At 45.5% G+C, this 14,567-nt stretch overlaps 1 protein-coding gene across 1 annotated transcript in view; it reads left to right on the top strand.

The window, feature by feature from the left end:
• Positions 1 to 9,991: 9,991 nt before the first annotated feature.
• Positions 9,992 to 14,567, top strand: part of Lnx1 (ligand of numb-protein X 1) — a 117,457-nt gene continuing 112,881 nt past the window's right edge. The window contains exon 1 of the mRNA XM_076546450.1: positions 9,992 to 10,108. The gene's annotated coding sequence lies outside the window, so the exon portion shown is untranslated. The remainder of the gene's footprint in view (positions 10,109 to 14,567) is intronic.

Below are 14,567 nucleotides of genomic sequence, written 5' to 3'. Positions count from 1 at the left end.
AAACTCCCAGCAGCCAATCCCTGTGCCCTGGGAAGAGGATACTGAAGAGCTGAGGGAAGATGCTGTACCTGTGTTACAGGCGTCTGATCCTGTGAGCTTTACAGTGTGGAGTACATGGGGATTGTATGTGATCGCGTCAGAAACGTGTTTTCCCAGGTTCCTAAAAAGGAAGTAGAAAACATGTCTCACTATATGCAGAAAACTAGAAAAGCATAGATTAAATTCAAATGACCAAGCTCCTATACTAATAATACGCTGCTGCTTTATAGCCAGTGTTTGTGGTTTAAAACAACCACTAAATATTATTTGCCACAGTTGTGGGTTGGCTGAGGCATCCTTCTGTGAGTTTTGGCTGTGGTTACTTGGGAGGCTGCTTTTAAGTGAGAAATCCAAGATGGCTTCCCTCATGCCTGAGAGTTGGTTCTGGTCAGTAACCGGAGCCTCAGTTCTCTTGATGAGGTCTCTCATTCACCCCTTGATGGGGCTGGTCTCTTTCTAGCTTGGTTGCCTAATCACAAGTTCCATAAGGGCAAGAATACAAAAGCCTCTAGCACTCCCACAGTGTTCCAAAAGTCACTCGGGGAGATTGCAGAAATCAGGAGTATGCCTGCCTTTGCTTGGAGGGAAGTGCCATCCATCATCAGTTAACCATTGCTGTGTAGCAAAGCATCCCAGGATTATATTAAATTTCTCTCATCTATTTATTGTGCCTTCAACTGTGACAGTTTCTTATTTGTGGCATCTGTAAATAGCTTTCTGGTTTCTTTCTGCAATTACTTAGTTTGAAGTGTCAGTGACTTGAAGAAAAAATATCTATCTTTCTCACTCTGAGAGTTCAAAAGTTGACAGAGGAAGCGAGGAACAGCTCTGAAAGTCAACTTGGAATGAAATGAAGAGGATGTAGCAAGGAGCGAGACTCTGAGTCTGACCACACCCTTGGAGACTCCTTTGAAGGTTCCCAGTGCTGCATGAGGAGATTGTAGGGGCGGGGGATGAGCAGACATGAGCTAGAAAGCACTTTGTGAGCATCAAGGATGAGGCAGGAGCATGAAGCTCCCACCACAGGGGCTCACTAGAGGCATCTCAAGTCAATGCTCTTGGCACTCAAATATCTCAGGCCTATTACCCAGCGAGCAACTGTCCATTTCCTGGGGTATCTGGGATGTAACTCTTTCCCTCTGGATTCTTAGATGTGGATGGAAAAGTTACACAGCTCCGTGAAAATCTATCTGAAGTCGCTTGACTTGCTTTGCCTAGAAAGGTGGATATGAGGGTGACTTCAGAGAAGGAAGTGAGGACAAGAAGGGGAGGAAGTGGAAACTCCACAGGAATTCCACTTCTGCGAGTGTGTTGAAGGCTCTCTAATGCTGTTTCTGAGATAAAACTCAGGGTCACAGTATTAAAGGCTGGAATTCCACAGGCCTATGACCCTAGCCTGCTCTGTACACAGTGATTGGAGGCCAGACTGGCCTACAAGAGACCTTGTCTCAATAAACAAACAATTTTTTTAAATCCCAGATTAAGAACAGGTTATATTTAGGAATATATATGTATATTCATATCTGTATATTCATGCAATAATTAATGAAAACAGAGGCCATGCATTTGAAGAAGAGTAGGAACAGGTATATGGAAGAGTTTGGAGGGAGGGAAAGGAAAGGAGAAATGTTATCATTATATTATAATCTCAAAAATAAAAATAAATTAACAGATTAATAGCAACAAAAATAAATTCTTTCCTGGAGAATGGAGAATGTATAGGGACAGTGTTACACAGGGAACCCCAAGTTTTCCTGTTAGTCAGGAAGTCATCTGTGAGACCGAGTCTCATGTGGACCAAGTGATTTCAGGCATTTTCCTAAGTGCATGTGCCTGACATCTGAGGTTAAGTGCATGCGTGCAGTCACATGCAGATGCGGTCACGTGAGGGTGCACTCATGTACGGGTACCTTTGGTTTGCTTTTCTTTTAACATTTGCTTTTGTCTCAGGACTTCCTTTCTCCATCACACATGTCACCTCCCAAACCACCCTCACTATCGTCTGTTTAGTGTCTTTCCTATGTTCCTACGGCTCTATGGTTATGTGCGGACACATACACACAGATGCACAAGGTGCTTTTTGGTCATTGTTTATTTTATAGAAATCAGCCGTGTGATACATCACCCCTTGTAATCTGCTGGACTCCGTCAACAACGCCTTCTGAAGTCCTCCTTGCTGGCCAACACAACTCTCACCCATTCTTCTTGGTGACTGTGCTGCCCCATCTCAGGGTGGCCAGAATTTATTTAGCCAGGCCCCTCATCCTAGAAACACTTCCTGACTTCTACACAACAATTCACACAGCAACAACCATGACAACAAATCACGAAAGACATTACATTCTGGTGATGTTATGTCCCACTGGAGTTTCTGGGAAAGGACTGCTGGCTGGAAGAGCATGTTTTTGTTTGGTTGGTTTTAGGGGTTTTTTGTTTGTTTGTTTGTTTGTTGGTGTGTGTGTGTGTGTGTGTGTGTGTGTGTGTGTGTGTGTGTGTGTGTGTGTGTGTTTGCTGCTGTTTTGTGTGTTGGTTGGCTGGATATTGGACCTCGGGCTCTGTGTAAGCCAGACAAGTTGCTGCATCGCTGAGCTGTGTCCCTATTCCCGGTTTTATTTCTGAGACAGAGTGTCACAACGCTTCGAATTTTCTCTCTAGTCCAGATAATCCTTGAATTTACAGTTCAGCCTCCAGTCTCCCAAGAGTCGGGTGTTATAACCCTGGGCCACCAGGCCGGCTAAGAGTGCGTCCATCTTGAACTTTCTATAGATGCTGCTGTGGCTCTAAGAGGATGTCACATTTCTCATTTCATCCATGCTGTGGGGCCATGCTCCCTCCCTCATGGCTTTCCCAGCACAAAACAGCATTACAGACTCCTTATATTGTAACCGACCTGATGGGCAGAAAGCCTGACCTCCCTGTTAGTGGATTTGTAGTCTTTTCACCCTTGGGGACTCTAAAGAGCTTTCCTGACTTCTTGGCCGTTACTCAAGTAGCCCATGCACATTTCTTACTCTTCTCAGGTTCCTTTTGTCAAATTATACTCAGTCATTATATTCTAAAAACCTAAGCATATTATGTGGCATATTCTCTAGCTGGGTTGTGACCTGTGGTACTTTTATACTTCCTTTGTCTTAGGATGTTGTAATTTACAGTCCACTGCATCTAGCTTCCCTCCTGGAGGTTTTGACTTGGAAGGAAGATAGATTAGGGAGGTTCTCCTGTCTCCGCACGGCACCATGGTACATCCTGGATCTTCTCGCAAGAGCTCTGCTTTACTTCGTTATTCACTCCCACATCGGAACTATGTCACTGAATGTGCAGTAAATCGGAAGCAGGACACTAAGGTGGGTGACTTGGCTGCCCAGGTTCCAGTAACCATTGAGAAAGTCGCCTGCCCTGACTCTAGTTATTTTTCCGAAATGATATGCCTTTCTCTTGGAATTTAGATTTTCCTCTAAAAGTTTTAGATCACTTGCACAATTACTTGAAAAAAATAGGCAGAAAAAAATCCATTTTGTCATCACTGTAAAATACAGTTACAAACAGGGAGCTCTGTGCCTCTGGGTCTCCCCACCCTCCACCACGATCCATCTTTCCATGGCTTAAGTATTATCTTTCCATTACATTTCTAAGTATTTAACATGGGATAATTTTTGTTTGTCACTATTTTAAGGGTATTTTTCATCCCTATTTTAATTCCTAGAAAAAATAATGATGTATTTCAAATTATTATCCATTATTTGAATCCACTAGCCTTAAAAAATTGCTGTAATTCTGAGAGATTTGGATGAGTCCTTTGGGTTTTCTTGGTTTACAATCATATCATCTGCAAAAGTAGATATTTTTACTTTTCTTTTCCATCGATTACTCCCATTTTCAAATTTGTTGCCATAGAATTTTAAATTGCATTATCTTTTAATGCTTTTAGTCATTTTAATGTCTGATATTTCTGCTTCTTTTCTCCTTTCTTTATTATTATTATTTGGTTTTTTGAGACAGGGTTTCTCTGTGTAGCCCTGGCTGTCCTGGATCTTACTCTATAACCCAGGCTGGCCTCGAACTCAGAGAGATCTGCCTGCCTCTGCCTCCAGAGAGCTGGGATTAAAGGCGTGCGCCACCACTGCTGCCACCTGGTACTTTCTGCTTCTTGATCTTCCTTCATTTTGCTCTTTCTTTTTAATAACCCAGACTTGCTCATGGTCACATGAAGATTGTGCAGACATTTTTATGCAAAATTTTAAATTTAGTTGTATGTTCTATTACTTTTTAAAGAGTTTTAAAGTTTAGGCTTTCTTTTATTAGCTATTTTTAAAGATTTATTTTAAGTGTGTGTGTGTGTGTGTGTGTATGTGTGTATGTGTGTGTGTGTGTGTATGCATGTGTATGCATGTATATGCATGTGTATGTATGTGGTATGTGTGTGTGTGCCTATGTGGGATGTGTATGTGCGTGTGTGTCTGTGTGTGTCTGTGGGGGTGGAGGTGTGCCTGTGGTATGTGTGTATTTTCAAGTGAGTGTGGGTGCCCTAAAAGGCCAGAGGTGTCAGATCTCCCAGGAGCTAGAGTGACAGGTGATTGTGAGCCATCCAACCTAGGTGCTGGGAACTGAACTCTGGTCTCTTGCAAGAACAGTATATGATCATAACAGCTGACCCATATCTCCAGCCACTCTTTTACAAGTTTTTTATCTATGTGTATTTGTGTGTTCGTGTGTGTCTGTGTGCATGTATATGCAGGTGCTCATGGAGGACAGAAGAGAATGTAAATTTTAATGCCTTTACCCCTTGAGTTTGCTGAAGTTTTGTTTATAGCCATGGCAGTCTTTAAAAGTTCTCTGCAGATACATAATAAATGATGAAGGTTTTTCTGTATTGGATCATAGGAAGGGACTATTGTATTGCATTGGCACACCCACTAAAATAAAGACTTCAGCTGGGTCAACCGTATCTTCACAGATGTTGGGAGGCTAAGACCAGGGGCTTGGATACACAGAAATATGGGGGGGCAGCTGGAGAGATGTAGGTCAAAGCTACTAAGTTATGTAGCATGGGTAACTCTAGAGATCCAGTGGGGGGCATACAGATTGTAGTGTTGTGTGCTGGCAATGTGCTCAGAATGTATTTTCAGGTACTTAACACATAATCACTTATCCAAAATAAGATGAGGAGTATGTTAATCAATTAACATTATGTTAACTGATTGACTGCATTAATGTGCCCAACTCTCTATGTATATCAAAATATCACACTGCATGCCTTAAATTTATTTCATTTAAAATGCTAGGCATTGAAAGTGTGTCTTTGCAGTGTGACTTGGCCACCTCTATTTCCATCCCTTTAGCTCTGGGCCTTGCAATCCCTTTAATAACTGAAATAGGGAGAAATTGTGCCAGGTCAGTTCTCAGCATTGCCCCTGACTGCCTTTGAGTCCCTTTCCAGGCTAATGGGGTCCCCAGATCTTGCTGTGACTTTATATTGTTTCCTGTATTCTTAAGTTTTCTCCTAAGTGTGCAAGTCAGCAGAAGTTGGAGAAGTTTGTGCATGTCTTTGGGCAAGAAACAAGTGCCATAATCAAGCCAGTCACCGAAAACAAAGGAGGCCGTTTCCAAAGTGGCGTTGAGGATACAGAATAACTCCAAGGAAACACACAAAGCTGGATGATAGTAACAGTGTGTGCCCCAGGAGGGGGTGGGTGGAGTTACTGCTGTGCAAAAGCTTACACTCTTTGTCAGAAATCAGGCACTCCGATGCTGTAAGATGCTTTGTTTTTTTAAGATTTATTTTATTTTTGTGCACGGATGTTTTGCCAGTCTGTATGTCTATGTACAATGTGTGTGCAGTTTTTGAGGAGACCAGAAGAGGGCATCAGATTCCTCTGGCAAGCAGGAGCTGGGAATTGAACTCCCTCCGGAAAGGCAGTTCTGACACTTATGAGACAGCATATCGCTCTTCTTAAGATTCTATGAGCACAAGACTTCCAGTTTCTTGCCCCAGCACCTTCATGGAACTGTATGTAGTCTGTGACCTGCCAGTCCACCCAGAAGCAATCCAGAAATGAAGTCAGCTTATTATGCAAAAGACAACTAAATCTGTGTCTGACTTGTAACTAATATCATCATGCCTTTTCAGTTGTAAGAGCCAAATAGAACCCGAGCGTATTTCAGATGTCAGCTCTGCCCTTGCACACTCTTTGAAAGACGCAAAGTCAATTCCCAAGACCCACATGGCTGCTCACGGCCATTTCTAACTCCAGTCCTGAGGATCTGATGCCCAATTCTGGCCTCTGTGGGCACCAGACACAGCACACAGACATGCATAAGAGCAACCTATTTCTACACATGAAATAAAATAACAATGACAACAATAAAAGATTTTAAAACAAGAATATGCTTGACCTGAACTCTGTACCACCACCCGAGGGGAACTCAGTATCACCACCCAGGAGAACTCGGTACCACCACCGGGAGAACTCAGCCATCACTTTGCTGTTAGAGAGTTCCTGGGCTTCCTTGTTTCTTCCTGCCTCTGCATGGGATCCACTCATTTCTTACGCACCTGTGTATTATGCACCTGGTTTGAAACCCTGGAGCTCTCTCTGTTTCCCTCCAGAGTGTCCTTTGCCTCAAGCATCGTGTGAGGTCAGCACTTAGGACTGGTCAGGTCGCTTTTCCTTCAGCCTTAGTTCAGTGTTTCCTCCAAACTTAAGGAAGGAATAAACACTTTCTGGTGGTCAGAGAATAAAGACAGTAAGGAATGCACCACCTTTAGCTGTGAAAAAACAGTGGCATGAATTCTTTCCGGTGATGGACTGAACAAAAATCAGCAGCAATTCTGAATAAATATACTGTCCATTTGGTAAATCAGTCTCCAACAAGTTCATACAACAATAAGCTGATTTTTCTTTTCTTTTTTTTTCCTTCTCCTTCTCCTTCTTCTTTTTTGAGCATGGGGGAGAGAGGAAGAAGGACTAGTCGTATAGTATAGGCTGACCTGGAACTCACAATGCAATCTGGGCTGGATTCAAACTCACAGTAATCCTCTTGTCTCAGCTACTCAAGTAAACATGCCAAGCTTGACCAATTGCTTTTGACAGTGCCCCTGTCCACTTCTATTTACAAGAATTGTTCATAGGATCGGAGGCTATAGTAACAGAGGGGTGGCCATCAGAAATGAATTGATTTCCATTTGAAAAACCAGCTCCAAATATTCCAGGCAGTTTGGTAGCCCAGGTCTGCAGGTGCAACAATGGTTAGAGCGTAGCATCAACCAACCAGGACAGAGTTCAAGAGTAAAGGTGTAGTGCAGCCCTATGGGGTTCATATACCCTGCCTACAACCAACTCCAATAATGCATATCATTCTGTATCCAAACCCTCTTTTCTCTTTCCCTTCCCTAGATATATTCTGTTCGTCTGTGCATTCATATCATGAAGGCATTTCTCCATTTGCTAGGCAGGGTGAGGAGAAAAAAATGAGTCATTCTCAAAGACAACAAGGATCCTCTGATCCTCAGGCAGCCCCACAGCTCCTTGGAGTCCTGCACAACCCATGGCCATCAGGACTCAATGGCCTCCTTTGCGGTCTAAACACTACGCCATTGTGGTGCCTCCTGCCTGTAGAAACTTCCTTAGTCTGTCATTAGCAACCTCGTGGCTCAGAGCAGCATTTGATTTTATAAGTTTTACACCTGGGAAGTCTTCTTACAGAAGAAGAAATGGGGGCTGGAGAGCTGATGGATGGTCCACCAGACTTAGAACCAACCTCCTCCCATCTTCTCACGTCCTTCTCTAGCCTTAAAAGTACGCTTAGTTCCACACTTCCTTTGTCAGCTTCCTTGGATTTCAAGTCTATTGATTTTGTCTTAAAATAGGGAGATATGACCTGTCACAGATAGATGTGACAGCCCTTTGTCCCAAGCACACTTTCATCAGTCTTTACTGTTTCTCCTTCGCTAGTGTTGGCTTTGGGATGCAGTCCAACAGCTCTCTGGCCTTTCCAGCCCCTCCCCCATGCCACTTTCCTAATCAAGCCCTTGCATATTTAATCTCTTCTGGGCACCTGTTACTCACAGGACTAATGTTAAAGCCAACATTTCCAGTTCCGGACCGGCTGGTTGATCCTGGGAGTGTCGAATCACAGGAGGCAGAGCTCTCTTGCTACCTTTGGCTCCATGGTCCTCACTGCAGAGGGTAACTTCAGACCTGAGGCTTTGGGTGTACACCCACGGGGTCCTCACATCTGAAGTTTTTCCATTTCTCGTTCTTGCCGCCATACTGTAGATTCCAAAGACTTCATCACGAGGAGCCATGTTGCTTCTCTACGAAATCTTCTGTGATCCTTTCCAAGGGAAGACAGTTCGGGTGCCGCACAACCCTGTGGGTTCATATCTAGCCTGCCTACAGCACAGTCCTGCTAACCGGCATCAATTTGTATCCAAATGCACAGCAAAGGCTGTGCCTACCCGACTCCTGGGGCACACAGTCACTATCACCTAACTCGGCCCTTTCTCTGGGGTCATCCTGTATCCTGAATGTCACTTTGGAAATAGTCCCATTCGTAAACTGTTTTCAGTGACCTGGCTTGACCACAGCACTTGTTTCTTGTCCAGAGATGTGCACAAACTTCTGGTGCTTTGCACATTTAGCAGAGAACTTCAATGGTGCTGATAGGAGATGAGACACCAGTCATTTGAGATTTGAGGGTAGATGGCTATTGGTTCTACAAAATGGATAATTGGTATGGGAGGTATGAGGGCAGGTAGAAATCGTGATAACCAGTTGGGAGAGTGTGGCTTTTGGGTGACTGGCAGCTTGGGACTGACATGTTGGTGACCTCTGACATGTGAGGCCTTTACCCTAGAAAAGAGATAAATTGAAGGTAACCCACCATCATGGATCTTCTCCCTACATCTCCAGGTAGGTGACAGTACACTTGGCCCTTGTGGCAGAGGTGAGGATGAGGCGTCCTTTTGCACAACTGCTATCCACCCTGTCCCTAACCCAGTGGCCAAACAGCATCAAAAACAAAAAACCCCAGGATGCCATCTTGCTGTCACATTCCTGCAGCTGTCACAGCAGTTGTGAGGGATGGGTGGGAAATAGTGTTAGTCCAGGTACAGGCTAATCACTTGCAAGGCTGGTCTCCTGGGGAGGTATTTTAGTGGAAGTCACCCAGTGTGGGGATGCAAGCACACCAGTAGCTTGACTTGTCAAGGCTTTATTTCTAGTCTATCTCCTGGAAAGACTAAGAGAAAGTGAGTCAGAAGGGGACCTCATTGTTTTAGGGCTACTAGAAAAACCAGTCTGGCCAGCTTGGCTGATAGCAGATCCTGATACCGTCAAAGGCTCAAATTAAGACATCACAAACAGGGAACTTTGAGATCTGGGGCCTCTAAACACCCAGACTGGCTAATAACACATTCCCAGCTCTTAACCCTCCACGCAACTCACCAGGACGAGCTAAGTAGCTTTGAAGACAATATACAAGTCTCTTCTCCGACATTCTCATATCCCAAGAGGAACAAGTTTCTGCTCTCACCTGTGATTTGGTTCCTGGATTACAGCTGAAGTCCACATTTCCAGCTGCGCCTTAATTGGACTGCTCAGGAATGGAGCACTTCAGGGAAGCTTCACAATGGCACCCATACTCTTATAATGGACAAAGGACAGCGGCAGGGAATCGCTCATTACTCTGCTGAACTCTGGATGGAGGTTCAATCTCCATATGGAGAGAAGATGGCTGCACCTAGGGTCAGAGTCACCAGAAACGGACATGGACAGGTCCTCCCGCCACGTCACCCAATTCCATACCTGACACTCCAAGACACTGTGGCTTGTGGTTTCCCAGGAAGCCCAATCTTGTTGGCTCCAGCTACCTCACTGCAGATTAGTGACAAGGCGCCCACAGGGAATTCAGCTGCAAGAAGATTCTAGATCAGACACTCGGTCCAAATTCCCTGAGCAAAGTAAGAAGGACTGTCTTCACACTCAGGATTTGGGAGAAGTCAAGTGAGTTGCCCTGTTTTGGAGACCCTGATGCTCAGAGTCTGACCAAGGCTGCCTCTGCATGGATGGTGAGTGGTTTTCATGGTGGCTTTCTTAGTCTGACTTGGAAGGTGCAGGGTAGGGTTCCGGGGTATGGTCCCTGCTTCAGAGGACCTGCCCTTTGTTGGATGGAGGTGGAAGTTCACCGGGAAGGAAAACACTTCTCCACCTAGGAAGGGAAACACTTCTCCACCAGGAACTTGGCTTCTCTGGGACTTCACACGCCCCACCTGACCCTCAACACAGTTCCTTTCTCACGAGTGTCCTTTCTACTACAGTCCCCCAGCGGAACATGTCCTTAAGTCACTTGGGGTCACTAATGACAATGAATTTTAAACTCCCTTGGGAAAAAGTTTGAAGAATTTGGTCTCCTAAGTCTAGAAAGAGGCATTTCACAGAGAGCACCGAGCCAGCAAGTCCACGGAGGGCTGAGGTGAGGCAAATGACAATTTGTTCTTCTTCACTGAGGGCTGAACATACATACATAAACACAATCAAGAGACACATAAGTTAAACAACACTTTAAAAGCTGAGGTTTGAAGCAGGGTCTTTTTTAAAAGGCCCCCTAAGCCGTCAATACCACCTTAAAGGACCCGAAGTTCATCTCAGCGTCTACAGAGGGTATTGTCATTGGCAGAAAGAACCCAGGTTGTTCCCAAGTTCTTACCTGGGTGCCAGCCAGCCCTGACCGTGGCCATGAGACAGAGGCTGTAATTGAGACGTGGCTGGTCTGCCTGTCCACTCAGTCCACCCACTTCTCACATTAGTGCAGAGGAAAAAGCTAGAAGAGGCTCAGGCCATCTGCTAACACACGCAACCTGGACCAAGGGAAGACTGCTGAGGTCTGAGGTTACCATAGGAACTACAGACTGCACTCCGAGGCTAGCTCTGCTGTTCAATGGCATAGAACTTGGAGCCTTTAAATTAGCTCAAGACAGCCTCCTTCTCTCGGGTCACTACATCTGTAGCATTCTTCCTTAGGAAGATTTCTACCTTGCGTTTTGTTTTACCTCTCATTCCCCATTGAGTGTAAATACATAAAGCTGGGAGCCCTTCTCTTAGACACTGACTACCGTATGGAAAGCACTCAACAAATGTGGATCAGTGGATAATGAACGCTCAGATTATTGTCCATTGCAGGGAAATTAAATGTGATAGAAAACTCCCCAAAGCTTATGGGGAAAGGAAAGATTGATTAGGGATTCAACTTAGCAATGTGTACTCCTTTTTATCTCTTTCCTGGTCTCTTTTGATCTTTAAAGTGAAATGTACTGAAGGCTTCCTATGCTCCTTCCAGACTGTGGGCCAAGCTTATCAGAAACGTCTCATTACATATTTTGCCACCTTTAGGGGAGACGCTCTAAACACTCCAAGCAGCAAAGTACTGAAGTAGGACCCGTAGGGAGCGCACACAGTATCTGCTTGGAGAAGTCAGAAAAGGTTCTGTGGGAAGAAATTCCTCAGGGTTCCCCACAGCGATACTCCAGGTAGCTGGCTATGGAGCTGAGGATCTGCCTGCAACCAGCTGGACATGTTGGACAAGCTTCTCAGGCTTGGTTTTTGCACATCAAGTACAGTTAGTGTATGGGATGCTGCCAGGGCTCCGCAGAGTGACCAGTGACATGGGTGCACCGTGTCCCTGCAGACGGTGGCACGTGAACAGTTAGGAGGGCAAGCACTGACAAGAGCCCAAACAAAAGAGAGACGGGTTGCTATGGGAACCGTAAACAATTGGGTTCTGGCATGTATTAGGGACGCCCCCATATAAACAATGACCCTCTTTTCCACTAGTGTTCAGAAAATATAAAATGAAGTCCTTATGGAAACTCATATGTCACTTTTGGAATCATCAAGACTAAACCAGAGGCTAACTCTAGAACTGGGAAGACAATACTAGAAGGCACCCAGCTGGGCAGACTGGGGGTATGGCAGATTCATGAATGGGAAAAACGTGGGGCACGGGGCATCCCAGGAGAACACGGGCTCCCTCCAAGACAGAGGAAGAACAGAAGTGAGCCTACCTACTGCTCTTTTCCAGGGGACCATCCGGAGACTGTCAGGGGCAGAGTGAGAAAAAGATGGAATATGGTGGATGAGAGTGTGAGTTAGGAAATTCTTTTCCTGTGGTCACAAGGCCATGCATGAGCATGCTGTCCTCTCACAGGGGGCAGGGAACAGCTGCTGCTCTGTGCATAGAAAGAACTAAGAAGTGGCACAGGTTTGACAGACAGGCTGATAAAGAGCTCCAAGGGGTAAACCTGAGAATGGGCTATTCTAGAAGGGGTGTGTGTGTGTGTGTGCAAATGTCATTGCCATCATAGGGATGTCAAGGATACCAAATGGGTCCTCTGCAAAGATGTGGAGGTCCTCAGATGGAGATCAAGGTTAAAGGAAGAAATCTTTTGCAACTTCCGGCACGTGGACTTGGGCCAGCTGAAGTATAAAGAAATGTAGTGGTTCGTGCCTGTAATTCCAGCAGGTGGGTGGCTAAGCCTGGAGGACGGAAGTTCCAGACCACTATGGACTGACTGTATAGGGAGACTGTCTCAAAACAAAGCATGAAGTAACCAAGAGAGAAAGGGACATGACCAACTTCCAAGCAGCAACCACCACCACCACCAAAAGTCGCTGGAAGAGAACTCACATGGTTTATGGTAGGATGGGCTCATGTAAACATGGAAGTGTAGCTATCACCAGCTTTACACTTTTGACAATGGCAAAGAGAGCGTTAACATGGTCACTGTTTTCCTTTTGCTAAATGAGAGTGTGCTGGCTACAATTTGCATAGGGAACTTTCACAAAAAGTGTCCCCTCATAAATAATGGATGTAATTATAACTGCTCTGAGACCTTCCATCTCCCTGCAAAAACCAAGTGAACCAGAAGATGAGTGTTCCCTATGATATATGTATGGGGGGTACCGAGTGGAAAGTCTGCGAAGCAAGCAGCTCATGGCTGGTGGGGGGAGTGAGACGGGATGTCTCCCACATAACAGAGCCCCAAAGCCTCAGTCTCCACTGCTGTTCCCCAGAATTGCCCTGTGGAGGTCGGCTTATCCACATCATGCTAAGTTCTTGTACTTAGCTAACGGAAGACTTGGAGCTGAGCTAGTTAAAAAAAAAAAAAAAAAAAAAAAAAAAAACCCGAGGCCAATGTGATGTAATGTATATAGAACAATTTCATCTTATAATACAGAATACCTTCAGAAATTATGTAGCTAAGGCTTTTTCTAAAGATGATTTTATTAAAATCAGATGAAATCTGTTCCCTATTGTGGCGTTCTGCCGTCTTAGAAAACCCCACAAATATGCTGGGGGTAAAGCAAAATAAGGGTGCAAACAGGGGCAGAGTAATTCTGAATCAGAAGGAATGCTTTAGCCACAGGTTCATTGCCACGAGGAAGCCTTGAGAATGCCAGCCTTCATTGTGGGGATCAAGAGGTAAAGAGCTTGGAGAACAGACCTCCCCTCCTGTATACTAGGCTCTGTCAAGATGGATGAGCGTTCAGTCGAATCACAAAGCCCACGTGAGCCGGGCCGAGGAACTGGGGAAGGCCCAGCCTTGAGTTCTGTGGGCTTCCTAATGCTTCCCACCTGCCTCTGCAGAAAATGAACTTTCCAGGATCTAGTCCCAGCAGAAGAGGCCAGCTCCCAAAAAGAAGGAAGCCATAGAGAAGTAGCCCAACACTTGAGAACACTAGCACTCACTGCCAGTCACCTCTACCCACCAGCCAGCCTTCCTTCCTGATCTGACCCCATCTCATCCACCCGGTGGATCCTCTGTGAAGTCTCCTTGTACTGCTGCCCTCCCACGCACGTCCTCACCACACACAGCCTATGTCCTATCACTCCTGCCTCCGGCTCTATGAGTGTCCATCTCTCCTTCCAGGCCCAGTTCACGTGTCTGTTGTCATGAAGTTTTCCCCAATAGCCCCGACAACACTGAGCAGCCCTGCCTCTCGCTTGCTGTGAAAGTCGGGCTAGAAATGATTTGTTCTTGAGGCAGGAGGGTTAACATCAACTGCTAGTGTACCTGGAGGTAGAATTGGTACATTCCAAGCTGTTGCTACAATTTCTTCCCTTAGGGAGTTGTAAACAAAGCTTATCCCTCCCTAGAAGGTCCCAATGGCAAACTGAGGTGTGATTCCATCAAACTTCACCCGGGGACCAATGCTTTTGTGTTTCTTAGGCTTACTTACAGGTCTGTGGGGGTTATGGGCAGCAGGGTGGGTGGCCTTGAAGCAGCCATACTAGAAGGTACCAGCATGGATGAGGAAGGACTTCCCAGTGGACCAATAGATGGAAGCCCCCCTCCCTGGACCTTCCCAATGTATGTACTTCTAGCCCTTCCCCAATATCACATGCAATTAGGGCAGAATTGCATACAACTGGCTAGGAGAAGCGGCTGATGACCTCCCACCCTCACGCCTCCTCCTATGAGAGAACATCACAGTCAACAAGTCCAGCTGTGGTAAGCCTTTGTCAACCAG

The sequence above is a fragment of the Peromyscus maniculatus genome, chromosome 10 (genome assembly GCF_049852395.1).
Source record: "Peromyscus maniculatus bairdii isolate BWxNUB_F1_BW_parent chromosome 10, HU_Pman_BW_mat_3.1, whole genome shotgun sequence".
Lineage (NCBI taxonomy): Eukaryota > Metazoa > Chordata > Mammalia > Rodentia > Cricetidae > Peromyscus > Peromyscus maniculatus.
Note: the sequence above shows the minus strand (reverse complement) of the source record. Positions and strands in the feature narration are given on the sequence as shown.